Here is a 14,003-nt window from a genome sequence, read left to right on the forward strand (position 1 = left end):
CTGGAGAACCCTAACACAGAGTCATAGACCAACCAAGATATGTCCAGGTGAGAGTCTGATGCTCTGAATGTACAGTCCACTTCATCATTCCAAGGTTATGTATGTTTAGCTTGACTCTTGAACTTGACCCAATCTGTTATTGCAGAGAAGAACTGAGGTAATTCAAAAGAACAGTAGTTAGGAACTTCCAACAGATTCTTGAGCCAATAGAAATAAACCTAATGCTGGAGCATTGACAACCCACTGAAGTCAATATGTGGAAACAGGAATATTATCCTGGATGCCACTGTGCTAAGGCAAGCGTGAAAGGGTAAAAGGTTATATCTGCCAAAGTGCAGATTTGGTTTATCCCTTGTCATAAATCGTGGAAGCTAGTATTTTGATGATTCACCTTGAAACCCCCTTTTTTTCTCTTTTAATAAAGATACTGCAGCTACTTTTCCATCTGCCAAAATAGACTGAGATTATGATCGGAGGTAAGATATAGGAGCTATGCAATGCCTCATGGTTTTTTTTTTCCCCAAAACTGATTCCCTAGATACCAAAATGCAATTACTCTGCAGTTTATTTTTGGCAACTCAGATTGAGAGATTAGGCAAGCCTGTGCAAGAGGTCCAAAGCTTCAAGCATTTCCTGTATTAAAAATAGAGAAAATAGATATCATGCAAAAAGAGAAAGCAATTAAAGATGCTGATTAAAGCGAGTATTTAGAAATCAGTTTTTAGGAGCTTGTCATGTGGGGAAGTCAAAGAGAAAACAATTCACACATAACATTAGTGCTACTTTTTTCCTTTTGCACTTAAAACAAAATTTTTCCTTTTTTTTTTAAAGGAAAGAAAATAATAAGAGCCAAAAAATAAAAAATAAAGGGATGTGAAGAATCGCACTCAGAAAATTCTTCCTTAAGCCATGCCTCAGGCTTTGAAGCAAAAAGATAAGAGTGTTGAGTGCACAGATCATAAAAGTAGCAGGGAGTTGGCAACTCTAAAAGATCTATTTTCCCTACATCGTCCAATTAGAAGCAAACGTTGTGATCATCTATTAATTAATGTGAATTCAGATGTTTCCATAGAGATCTCATATAAAGTTTCACTTTTATTCAGGGCTGAAGGAAATGCCTGTTTGTTTGGAGAGGAAGGACAATGTAGGAGAGGAGCCCTGGACCAGCAGCTGGAATATGTGGGTCCTCTCTAACCCTACTAATATTCTTTATGACTTGTTATTTCTGATCTTCCGTTGCTTCCTTTTTAAAGAACAATGCATACCTTGCTTGCCTCAAAGGAGCTTAGTGAAATAAGCCAATGAAGAAATGTACTAAAATCACATGATAATATGTACTGTACAGGTAGAGGTTGTTGCTATGAATTGGACTTTCTTTATGATACCCAGTGTGTATGGCCCTGCCACGTGTCAGGTCAGTGTTCTCCCGAGTGGCTCAGGAGAGAATGCACATTGCAGCACAGAAGCAAACTGTTCTAGTTTGCCAGAGCAGCCAGAATGCAACACTCCAGAGATGGATCGGCTTTTAACAAGGGGATTTATTCAGAGGAAATAACAGTTCTTCAGAGGAAATCAGCTAACTTTCATCTGAGGTTTTCTGTTATAGGGGAATGCACAGGGCGCCATCTGCTGGCTTTCTCTCCTGGCTTCTGGGTTCCTACGGCTTTCCCCAGGGCAATTTCTTTTGGCATCTCCAAACCGTGGGGCTGAGCTGAGCTCTACTGAGCTGCTTGGGCCATGCTGCGTTGAGCTCTTTCTTTTAAGCCTCCAGCTAATTAAATTAAAAATCACTCATTGTGGAAGGTACTTCCCTTAGCTGACTGCAGATATAATCAGCCATAGATGAATTTCACATGCTAGCAGTTCAAGTTCAAGCAAAAGAACATTATGAGGCATCACCACCTGGCCAAGTTGTCACCTGAACCTAACTGCCACAGAGCCCAAATGCTTCTAAAACGAAGATGTGAAAACAATGCCAGAGATCAAACTGCAATATGACCTTTATTAAAGGGGGAGTTCGTGTGGCAGAACATTTAAAAGCAGAAAACTTATATATAGAAAATAAAATGTACTTTCAACGAGAACAGCTAAAAGAAAAGTGATTGTTGTTTTTCTCTTTAATCCAGGAAAAATTTCAAGCCAGGGGAAAGAAAAGAAAAACAATTGATAAAAGACTTTGGGAATAAAATGAAAGTTTATGCAATATATTTTTAGGACACATTAAAGAACTAACCACTTTATAAATGTAAGGGCTTTTTGTACTTGCTATTTGGGGATGTGAGTTGCAGTGACCTATTCTGTAAAGCAGGGGTGGAGGGTGTAATGACCTCTTTGTATTGCTCTTGCAGAAACATGACATGCTATGTTTAATATAACATGCGATAGGTGCTCTATAAATAATTGTTCTCTTTGCTCCTCTCTCTCTTTTCCTTCCCCTTATAACAATACTAATTATACCTAACATTGTTCATAATATTACCTATTTGGGTGTGCCAACAATCATAAATATATATTTTTAAATAATTAAAAAAAGAATTCTAGGTAAAGCATAGAGATGGAATGTAAGTTTGTAGTTGTCAGCGTCTGGGCGAGAGAGGAAGTGGGGAGCAACTACTTAATGGGTAGTGGAATTTCCTTTTGGGGTAATGAAAATGCTTTGAAACAATGTGGTTGCTCAACATTGTGAATGTATGAAATACCACTGGATTGTTCATCGTAAAAGGGTTAATTTTATGTTATCTCAATTTCACCTCCATAAAATAAATAACGGTTTTCAAGTGAAAATGGAACCAAAGCTGTTGGCCTTGAGAAACATGGCAACTGTAGTTTTAACCGTTTTGAAAAGCAAGAAAACAGAACAAACAAATCCGTAAACCTGGTAAAATAAAGCTGTTGTTTTTCTGGGTCTGGGATCTCTGCAGTATTAATCAGATACATTAAACGCTCAGAAGGGACTTGATGAAGAGAGATGGAAAGAGAAAGGGGGAATAGAGAGAGGCAGAGAAAGAGATAAAATGAGAAAGAGACAGAGAGAGAGGAAAACACATACAGCAAAGCTGGCTTCAGCACCGTCTTGTGTTTATCCAGTATTCTGGGTTTGCAAGTTGCATTGTGGAGCTCTTGAAGATATGCTTTCCAGCAATCTTTCAGATAAAATCCCGTATTTTTTAGACAAGAAGGTTAATTGAGAGAACCTAGTTTTTAATCACTTAATTTAATCTTGTCCTACTGGAGCTAGAATTCCAATTTCCTGATTCCTCACCTTTTTGCCATCTTTCATTGTTTTTCACATTTGCGAGATATGATCATTTAATTATTGGGCAATTATTTAAACTCATTTTTGGATTCTGTCCAACCAGCATCACTCAAAATCATATTATAGCACGCACCTCCTATATATAGATATGAATCAAAATCGGTTGTCTTAATAATTTTGTGACATTTCTTGAGATTAGAGATACACAAACAAGGGGTGGAATCTATGCTTATCTTTTTCTATGTGAAGTGAATAAAATTTGAAATACAAGTAGCTAACAAAAATAAACGTAGAACAACTGCAGATTGTCAAACTCAAGATTACTTGAAGAAACTATAGTGGCAGAGATTCTAGACCAAATCACATTTCTAATATGAATATGCACATACATGAATTTGGTATTTTAGGGAACTCGAACTGTTTCTCAGAATTTAAAGGGAAACTGTTAGAACCTTCAGTCAAGTTACTTCTACTTAGGGAACCCGGATAAATGATTTGGGGTTACCTTGGTTGTTTGGCTTTAGGAGACTCTATGCAGAGTGTTTTTGGCAAAGCTCTTACTTTTGGATCTCTCAAAACTTTTGTATTGAGAATACAACTGATATATTTGTCTGTACTTTAAAGGCTGCTGGAATTTTCTAGAATGTTAGCTACAATGGTTCAGATTTTAATGCCTTTAAGAACTTCTAGCAGAAGTGTCGAGCACTTTTTTTCTCACCCAATGGGTTGGCTTAAATAACAAGCATTTATTGGCTCATGGTTTTGAGGCTATAGGATAATGGCGAGGCTAGCTTTCTCCTGGAGTCCACATGTTCTGGTACTGGCTACCAGCAATCCTTGGGGTCAGGTCCCTTTGACTTGTATTTCTGCCTCACAACAGAAGGCAGTGCCCTCTTCTTTATGGCTGCCATGACTTCTGGGCTCTTTTCATAAAACCTCCAATAATACAGATGAAGACTCATCCTGATTTAGTTGACTATGCCTGAACAGAATCTTTCAAAAAGTCTACTCACAAATGAGTTCTTACCCTAACTCATATTAATGTATTCAAAGACACTATTTATAATGCGTTTACACTCATGGAATGTGGATTAAAATTAAGAACATGTCTGTCTGGGGGACATGACTCAATCTCCCACAATCACATATGACTATAGTATCATCACACTAAATACAGACTCAAACTTCTCTTCATTCCTCTATTCCCCAACAGCATACAAGAAAAGTTTACTTTGATCTGTATTCATTGCCATCTTTTCGTTTGGCATTCCCAAACAATTCCATTGTTCTGACAGGCTATATTTATATTTTAATTTCATTCTGAGTAGAATAATGAGGCTACTGATGGTTTCTTCCACTTTCTCTTTTATTAGCCTCTTAAATTTGAAATGTGGCCCTTTTGTGCATCAATCTGTTGTGACAGATGGAATTTTTTAAAAATGCATATTTTGTTTCTATGAAGCAGCTAGAATAGAAAAATCACTTCTCACTCAAGCATTTAGATTCCACCAATAAAATAAAAACTTTTATAGGAGATTATTTAATTGTAATAATTTAACAGTAAAGGGTTCAGGTACATTTATTATTATTTTATTGCAAACATTCAATTTTGCGAAGTCAATATTGATTTAAATATGTAAAGCAGAGTAGGTGTTTGAAATATTTTTACAAGATTTTAGGCTAAAGTTTATCCAATTAATGTCTGTTTTTAACTTTATATATACTTATATTTGCATATATACTCTATGAACATATATATGTATTTAGAAATACTCCTTTTGTTATAAACATTTTGTACTGGTTCTGGACATGACCAAGTAGCAAGTATTGGACATACCTATCCAAAGCATCAACTACGGAACTGGAAAAAATATCTGAAATAATCATTTTCAGACATTGGGCACCCTATATGCATCTGTGATTCTTGAGAGAAGGAAAACACACAAATGTGAGATTGATCATGTAAACTGGATACATGAACATCAGCTTTCTTCAGAACATTTTCAAATTGTATACGAGGAAATTAAACCCACATTGAGATTAGTGGCTTTTCTGGGTGGGGGAAACAGGTATCAGTGCTTGCAGTTGCTGAAGCAGCTATAATTTATAGAGAAGGGTATCTAGAGAGGAGAGAGTCACACAGAGAAGTAGCTCTAGAAATCCACACACCAGTTCCTTTGAGTCCTTGGCTGATCACTGACCTGGACACACAAAGAGTGAAATTCCATGAATGCTCATAGCAGCATTTTCATAATAGCCATAAAACTGCCAGAGAAGAGCTATGGAGGGATTGTGAGTCAAATTGAGATACTAGAAGTTCCACAGCGCTGGAAACCAGGATTCTGACCTCATTGAATACCCCAGACATTCAGTTGAAATTCCAGAAAAGCCACACCTTAAAAATAGAGCTAGCAGCTCAATTAATAATTGGGAAAAGATTTGAAAAGACATTTTATTAAAGAAAAAGATATAGAATGGCAACAAACATGTGAAAAGTTGCTCAGTATCTTTAGTCCGTAGGGAAGTGGCAAATAAAACAAGATACCACTACATGCACACTGGAATAACTACAATAAAAAGGCAGACAATATCAAATGTTGATGAGGATGTGGAGAAACTGGAACTGCTAAACATTCCTATGGGAATAAAAAGAGTACAGCCATTTTGGAAAACAGTTTGGTACTTTTTTAAAATGTTAAGCATAAATTTACCATATGACCTAGCAATGACACTTCTAGAACTCTACCCATGGGACATAAAAACATATGTGCACATGAAGATATGTACATGAATTTTCACAGCAGCGTAGCCTAAAAGCTGATGATAATTCAAACGTCCAACAACTGGAGAAAAGATAAACAAAATGTCTTTATCCATACAGTGGAATTAAAAGGAATGAACTGCTGATAAATGCTTCAAAGTGGATCTACACCAAAGTCATGCTAAATGAAAGAAGCCAGGTGCAAAAGTCTACAATATTTATATGCAATGTCCAGAAAAGGCAAACTTACAGCCAGAAAGCCAGTAGTCAGTGGTTCCCTAGATCTGGATATAGGAGCAGGAATTAATTGTAAATGGGGACAAATGAAATTTTTGAGAGCTGGAAATACTCTGAATTAGATTTAATTCCAGACTTTCAGCAACATAGCAGCTATAATAGCCAACACGCATTAAAAAGTTATTAGGCATGCAAACAAGCAAAAAAACAAGGTCCATATGCAGGAGTGGGCAGATGATTGTAGAAATAGGCCTGAGATGAGCCAGATGATAGAATTAGTAAATAATGACTTTCAAAGAGCTTTTATAAATTTGTTGGAGAATTAAAAGGAAAATAGGCACATTATGAATGAAGAGATGATAAATCTCAGCAGGGAAATTAAAACTATAAGAATTAAGTGTGTGAGGGTGGGCCACAGTGGCTCAGCAGGTAGGAGTGCTTGCCTGCCATACCCGAGGACCCGGGTTCGATTTCCGGTGCCTGCCCATTTAAAAAAAAAAAAAAGAATTAAGTGTGCGGAAATTACAGAAGTGAGAAAAGAAATAAAAATGAAAAATTCACTGGATGGGCTGAACAGCAGACTGGAAAATGCAGAAGGAAATGTTTGTAGACTTAGAGATAGGGCAATAAAAATCTAAATGTGAAAACACAGAAGAAAGATTTTTTAAAAGTGAAGAATTTCAGTGACCCTATGGGACATTATCAAGAGGTACAATAGATGTGTAAACTGGAGGCCCACGAGAAGAAAAAGAATTTGGGCAGAAAAAACAGTTTAAGAAATAATGGCTGAAAATTTTCCAAAGCTAAGAAAGACTACTAACATCTCATTAAAAACAATACAAGACAACCTGTAAAGAAATGGCATCTTTAAAGAATTGAAAGAAAAAAAATAGTCAACCTATAATTCCACATCCAGAAAATCATACTGCAAAAATGACATCTAAATAAAAATACTTTCAGTTAAAAAAAAGTCAAAATAATATATCGCCAGCAGACCAGCACTACAGAAATCCTGAAGTTTTACAAGTTTAAAGGAAATGAAACCAATAAATTTATTCATCTTGTAGCTCAATAAATTAGAGAAGGAATGGCAAACCCATAGCAAGCAGCCAGGAAGAAATTAAAAAGATAAAAGCAGAGATTAACATATTGGAAAACAGAAAAATAATGGAAAAATCAGTTAAAAAAATAAGGGAAAATGACCAATTTGTAATAACTATATAATGCAAGAAATAAATTTGAAAAGAAATGCAAAGATCAATAAGAAGAAATCTTTCAAATGCTACCAAGAGACATAAAAATAATATCTGTCTAAATGAAAGACATACCCTTGATATTCTTGAATAGAATGACTTAGTGTTGGAAAGCTCAATTCTCTATCAGTTAAATCACAAATTTATTATGATCTCAATATAAATACCAGAGGAAATTGTTAATGGAGCTAAACTAATTCTAAGTTTAATGGAAATTTAAACGTACAAAGATAATCACAGAACTTCTGAAAAAAGATTAATGAAAGATGTCTGTCCACACCAAATATTATAAAGAATGATAAAAATACTGTATTGTTGGTATGTATATATATATTCCTTTAAATAAGCAAAAGTATTGAATATGAAATAGGCTGGAAAATGTATCAAATATATATTTAGTATATAATGATATTTGAATTATAGATCAGTAGAGATATGTTGAGTTATTCAGCAGATAGCAGTGGAGAAATTTATTAGTTCATCTGGAAGAAAGTTAATTTGATTTCTTACCTTATTCTTTTTACCAAAATAAATTCCAGGTTGATTAAACATTTAAAGATTTCTTCATATCCACAAAAATGCTAGTAAAAAACATTGGATGCATATTTTTTAAATAAGAGAGTAAAAAAGTCCTTTCTAAACACAATACAAAATCCAGCAACTATAAAAGCAAAGACTAATGAATTTGATCGCTTAAAAATAAAAAGAAAATTCTACATGGAAAAAAGCACAATATACAAAGTAACTTATATACAAACAACTGGAGTAAATACCTATGTATCAATGAGAAAAGCTAATAGTTCAATGGAAAAATGAGCAAAAGCATGAATAAATAGCTCACAGAAGGATAATCACAGATGAATTTTGCACCTATAAAAATATTACACCTCATTCATAAATGAAATGCCAGTTAAAACTACTATACATTATCCTCCCCAAAGGATTAACTATACAATGCTTGATAGTGCACTATTTGAAGAAATACATGTAGAAGCAATGAATTTCATGCGCTGCTAATCAGCATAAAATAATTGTTAAAAATGATTTGGTACTATCTCTCAACATTAAAATGCATGTATGGTTGATCACAAAGTTCAGTTCTGGAAATTTATTCTTGTCGATATATTCACATGTGAAAAAATCTGAACAACAAATATCGTGTCACTATGTATAATGGCAAATGATGGAAACCAGCTAAATATCCATGAATAAGGAACTGATTAAATAAACTATGAAATATCTTACCATGGAATACCATGCAGCCACTGAAAAAAAAAATGAGGCAAATCCATATTATTGATATGGAACAGTCTACTAAAATATATTTTAAAAGGAAAGCAAAGTACAGGACAATGTGTATGTTCTACTGCCAGTTAATAAAGAAACTATGAATATATACACACATACCTATCCATCTCCTGTCTGTCTTGGCCAGACATATGTATCTTCTGGATAAAGGACCTGGGATTGAAGACAGGGAGTAATGGGAGAGGGTGGCATTTCACTCTGTAACCTTTAGCTCCTATTAAATTATTTACCATTTGTATATATTCCTTATTTTAAAAAGACAGTAGAAAATAAAAATGTTCAATGAAGAATAGAGGAGCAGGTAGAGATAGAAACATTTCAGTGGCCTTTCACTGCACTCAGAATAAAAATCAAGCTTCTTTCCAGAGCTACAGGAGGGCTCTGGAAAGAAGACCATTCCCCATTTCTTCAACCATATCTTGTTCCTTTGTCCTCACACTACGTAGTTTCCAGCTATTCCTGTTCTTGAATGAAGTCAGTGATGCCCCTTCAGGGCTTCTGCACTTGCTTTCCTTCTTCCTACAAGTTGTTCTCCCCGTCTCTGTAGGGCTGGCTCCTTCTCTGCCTCACCCTCCCAGCTCTGGGATCACCTCTTCAGAGAGGACCTCCTTAACCAGTCACTCTAAGGTCTTGTCCTTTTTAAGTGACTTCTTCTGCATGGCACCCAAGTCCTTCTATGCACAATCTCGCGCCTGATTTTATCTGTTGACTTCTTTAGTGTCTTTCTAATATAGCTCCCCGAGACTGTAAATTTCTTGAGATACCATTCCTATTTTATTCTCTTCTCATTAGTGCCTGAAAAATTCTAAAGGTTGGAATGCAAATTTCTATCGAGTTAATTTTTTCATTAAAACCCAAATGTTTTGTTATAAGTTAGCAGAATAAAGGGCTTATTGATTGAGCATGTAGATGTAAAAACATGACTCTAATTTTATTAATATTCAAAACTTCCATGGTGCACAATATTTTCTACCACTTCATACACTGAACTTCTGAGCAGAGCTGCATACTTGTTTCTCTTGGCAATCTAGCACTGTGAAAGCCAAATCAGAATAAAAGGAACACAGAAAAATGGAATTTTCACAGCTACTAAGTGGAGTAATAGCTACACCAGTAGTTTCTAAATATCCTCCAGAAGTTAGTCCAATTCTCAAAATAATATTTTCTATATCAGTAAACTGAGAGAAGCTGGTATATACAAGACATGGAGCAAACACATCAATTTATTAGGGCTATTCTTCCATGTATATCAGTTTGTTGAAACATCTTCCATTGAAGACTAATCTAAAAAGAAAATAATAAAATATGCACGCAAATGAACAGTCAGCATCATTTGATTTGTTTTGCCAGGGTTCAACACAGTGTGATTACAGAGCTGAATTTTAACAGCAGTGTCAATGTAAAATGATATAACGCTTTTCACATTTTAAATTGCTTACAAAATATGTCATTTCTTAAAAAGCAGAAAGGCAAACTGTGGTGTATAAATATGATGGAATATTCTGCAGTTACAGAAAGAAATGAAGTCGTGAGGCAGGCAATGAGGTAAATGAAACTTGAGGATATTATGTTGCACAAAATAAGCCAGAAACAAAAGGACAAATATTGTATGGTCTCTTTTAGAGAATGTTTATTTAAAAAATTGGGGCCTAGATTGTAAGCTCTTCTAGCAGTCACTTTTATTCCTGAACTTTAAGTGATATTTCTAGACTCTGAGGTGTTGTGCTGTATGCATATAACCTGCTATTTCCCTGGAACTTTGGGTGCCTGTGTGACACCTAAGACTCAGAGTTGGAGTTCTGCAGCTCTGAAAGTCAGCATTGCTCCATACAGCAACAGTTAAAGAAACTGAAAAAAAAAGAGATCAGGCTTCAGTTGGAGATTAGAATGAAGCCCAGGTGGTTGGGACTAAGGTAAACGAGAATACAGGGTAAGGGATGACAGTGTCTGTATTTTAGGACTATCTACTGTATAAGACCAAAGGAAGAAAGCTTTATTTTGTTGAAAACCTAAATTTTCTGTAGCACACAATCTAACTCAACCTGTCTGGATAGTTCATTTAAATACATGGAACCCAGAATGGGAATGAGGGCTTGTCATTCTGTATAGCTTGCTGAAATACCCCAATACATCCCAGGGTACATTGGGCAGATAATTAAAAAGTATTAGCAAACTCCCTTGAGGAACTAGAGAAAAATATTGAACTACTAAACTTTACCACCTGGTAACCCCCTGATACTTCCTCAAATACTAGGGACTTCCAAGTCAACAGGTCAAACCCTTGATGCTGAGGCTTGCTCTTATGTGACTTATTTCTATAGCAGAGAAGCTAAGCCTACCTATAATTATGCCTAAGAGTTACTTCCAGAGAACCTCTTTTGTTGCACAGTTGTGGCCTCTATCTTTCTCTAAGCCCAATTCTGCAAGTAGAATCAGTACCCTCCTTGTATGTGGAACATGATATCCAAGGGTGTGAGTCTCCCTGTCAGTATGGGACAGACTCTCAGGGATGAGCCTGGCCCTGACATGGTGGGATTGACAATGACTTCCTGACCAAAAAGTGGAAAAGAAATATAACAAATTAAGGTATCAGTGGCTAAGAGAGTTCAAATAGAGTCAACAGGCTGTTCTGAAGGCTACTCTTATGTAAGCTTCAACTAAACCCTAACCAACATCCTTTCTGTTAACCCTAAAGAACACTCACGGCTCTATCTAAGATCCTACAGAAGTTGCATGCACAAAGTTTACTTTTCAGAAACCTAAATCCTTCAGATGGTTCCTAGGCCAGATAAGTCCTGAAACCCAGTGGTGCCAGCCTCTCCAAGAACATCAACCAGTTCTATCCTGCATCCCATATTGTTGAAAAAAAATTAAAATGGCCATAGCCCAAATATCCATAAAGAGGGGAAGAAGGTTCAAAAGAGAAGGAGGTGTTATAACAGAGAAGTTGGAATTTAACAAGTGAGTATGAATACTGAATCTTTATATTGATATTTCTTTTAGTCTCTAGTGACTTGAAGGAGCTAGAAGGAAGAACCTGAAATTTGAAACTGTAACTCATACCAAAATCTGAAATCTGTCCTATAACTACTTGTTACAATGTAAGATGAAATTTATGGCTTTTATGTATATATATATTTCACAATAAAAAAAATGTTATGTCATCTCATCCTCACTGCAAAACCACAAGGAAGGTTATTTTGGCCCATGCTTTTGTGAATCATGGAATCTTAGATCTGGAACATGTACAATGTCATTTAGTACTATTACTTGTTTTACAGCTGAGGAAACTGAGGCCAAGAAGCGTTACAAAGTTGTGTCCAGATCTCACAGCTAGTTTGCAAGCTGACTGAATGCAATATACCAGAAACAGAATGGCTTTTAAAAAGGGGAATTTATTAAGTAGCAAGGTTACAGTTCTAAGCCGTAAAAATGTCCAAATTAAAGCCAGGCTATAGAAATGTCCAATCTAAGGCATCCAGGGCAAGATTCCTTGGTACAAGAAGGCCAATGACGTTCAGGGTTTCTCTCTCAACTGGAAAGGCACATGGCGAACATGGCGCCATCTACTAGCTTCCTCTCCAGGCTTCTTGTTTCATGAAGCTCCTCTGGTGGTGTTTTCCTTCATCTCCAAAGGTCTCTGGCTACATGGGCTCTCGTGTGGTTCTTGTGACTCTGTTGCTCTCAAGCTTTTTCCAAAATGTTTACTCTTTTAAAGGATTCCAGTAAAATAATGAAGACCCACCTAGAATGGGTGGAGTCACATCTCTTCTAATCAAAGGTTAATAACACAATTGGGTGTGTTGCATCTCCATGGAGATAATCTAATCAAGTTTCCCACCTACAGTACTGAATCAGGATTAAAAGAAAAGTCTGCAGGCGGGGCAAAGTGGCTTGGCAAGTGAGTTCTTGCCTGCCATGCTGGAGACCCAGGTTCAATTCCTGGTGAGGATTAAAACATGGTTTTTCTAGGGTACATAATCCTTTCAAACTGGCACAGGAGCAGATGTACCATCAAGATCCAAGCCCTTTGTGGGCAACTGAACAATGACTGAATAGGCTTCTGCAACATCTAAACCCCATGCAAATGACTTTTTTAAATGTACAATTTAATTAATTTATTTAAATAAATCACTTTTTTTTAAACATAGGATATGATGAAATTAAAAAGATCTGTCACATCCCACTACCCAATAGAATATTTTCATTTTTTATATTCCTTTACAGTGTCTGTGTTAATCCTGTACCCCAACCCAGCCATTGGCAGCCAGGCTACCAGCTACTCCAGTACTGGCAGCAGCAAGTCTTTTTGTTCCCATGTGCCTTGTGAGGGGGTTACTGGTGTCTGCTTTGTAACTTGTCTTACCTGCCAGGGCAGTGGAGAAATCCCCGAGAGCTGCAGAAGCAGCTGGTAGCCCTCATCCTCTATGGGGACCAGAGGCTGAAGCTCAAGCACACGAAGCCCTCCGTGCTCCAGGCAGTGCTCCTCTGCCTGCTGACCTCCTCCCTCAACATCTTTTACCTGTCTCCTGGTACCATCACTGTACAGCCTGTGGATCTCCACAGCTCTGCAGTGGCCTTTGAAGCAACTGATATCTTGAACATCTCCAACAGCAATATTACCCCTTCACAGTGACCCAGCTAACCATCAAGTGTCTGCACCTGTCCCTCATGGGGGGACACGTCTCCAACAGCCTCCGCCTGCACATTGGCCCATTGGCAGGTGAACAGAGGTTTGATGCAGTAGCCAGCAGGATGTGGGATGAAAACACGTACAAAATCTGTACCTGGCTGGAAATCAAAGTCCATCATGCGCTTTTGCACATCCAAAGCACTCTGACTTGTACCTACCTGAGACAACCAGAGCAGCCTGTCTTCCAGAACTACGAGTATGTGGACTGCTGGGGAAACATGTTGGTGTCCCACTTGCCCGCCACACACCCGCCTTGACCTGCTAGCTTGGTCTGTACAACTCCATTGTGCCCAAGATGTACTGGACTGACTCTGCCAAAGGCAAAACCCTGTTTTATTATATGCTTATTACCCTCTATACCGCAACGCACACGCACACACACAAACATCCACACTCACATCCTCTGATTTTCCATAGAAACAGAAGCCTGGCTCCTCCAGGGGCCAGAACCCAGAATCAGATTCTTCCCTTGGTCTGTCTTGAGGAAAGGTTGAC

At 37.0% G+C, this 14,003-nt stretch overlaps 1 pseudogene; it reads left to right on the plus strand.

Annotated features, from left to right (window-relative positions):
* Positions 1-466: 466 nt before the first annotated feature.
* On the plus strand, positions 467-13,765 carry LOC143668780 (transmembrane protein 106A pseudogene; annotated as a pseudogene).
* The last annotated feature ends 238 nt before the right edge of the window (positions 13,766-14,003 follow it).

Source organism: Tamandua tetradactyla, chromosome 25 (genome assembly GCF_023851605.1).
Source record: "Tamandua tetradactyla isolate mTamTet1 chromosome 25, mTamTet1.pri, whole genome shotgun sequence".
Classification (NCBI taxonomy): domain Eukaryota; kingdom Metazoa; phylum Chordata; class Mammalia; order Pilosa; family Myrmecophagidae; genus Tamandua; species Tamandua tetradactyla.